This window comes from Brassica oleracea, chromosome C1 (genome assembly GCF_000695525.1).
Source record: "Brassica oleracea var. oleracea cultivar TO1000 chromosome C1, BOL, whole genome shotgun sequence".
Lineage (NCBI taxonomy): Eukaryota > Viridiplantae > Streptophyta > Magnoliopsida > Brassicales > Brassicaceae > Brassica > Brassica oleracea.
This window is the reverse complement of record NC_027748.1, coordinates 29,960,805-29,961,481: the sequence shown is the minus strand read 5'-3', so window position 1 is coordinate 29,961,481 and position 677 is coordinate 29,960,805.

Below are 677 nucleotides of genomic sequence, written 5' to 3'. Positions count from 1 at the left end.
AGTTCGAATCATGACTCATGAGGAATTCGCAGAAAAACATCCTCACCCACCCCCCCTCTCTACGTCAAAATCGATCGACGACATGAGCCATCAGTCGACCGACAGAGAGAGACTGAGATCGATCGACCCCCCTCACCTCCCATCGATCGACAGACACCTCTCACCTACCGAGTGCGATTACCATTTATTGATAGTGACCGAATCAACGCACTCAGACCACCACCTAAACCTTTAGCAAACCCACCAGAACCTACAACCAACCCTTCAGACACTACACCAGAGCATATGAAAGTTGATGAGACAACTGAAGAAAGAAGGTTAAGGAAAAGAAAGGAGAAGCTTCCTAAAAACCTTAAGAGGAAATCTAATGAGAAGGAGATGGATGGTTTCACTAAGTGAGTCCTCAGAATCCCAGTGGAGAAACCTTTTGATGAAGTTTATTACACACACCGGTAGTGGATGCTCTTCAGAGAGACTAAGGAGACTGAGGAGGACATTAGAAGAATGTTTCATCAGGCCAGGGAAAGGATGGAACTAAGGATCACATTGAAGAAGAAGAGTGATCCTGGGAAGTTCGCAATACCATGTGTGGTGAAGGGTATTGAATTTTCCCATGTACTTTGTGACACAAGAGCATCAGTCAGCATACTACCTAGGGTTATGGCAGACCAGCTGGG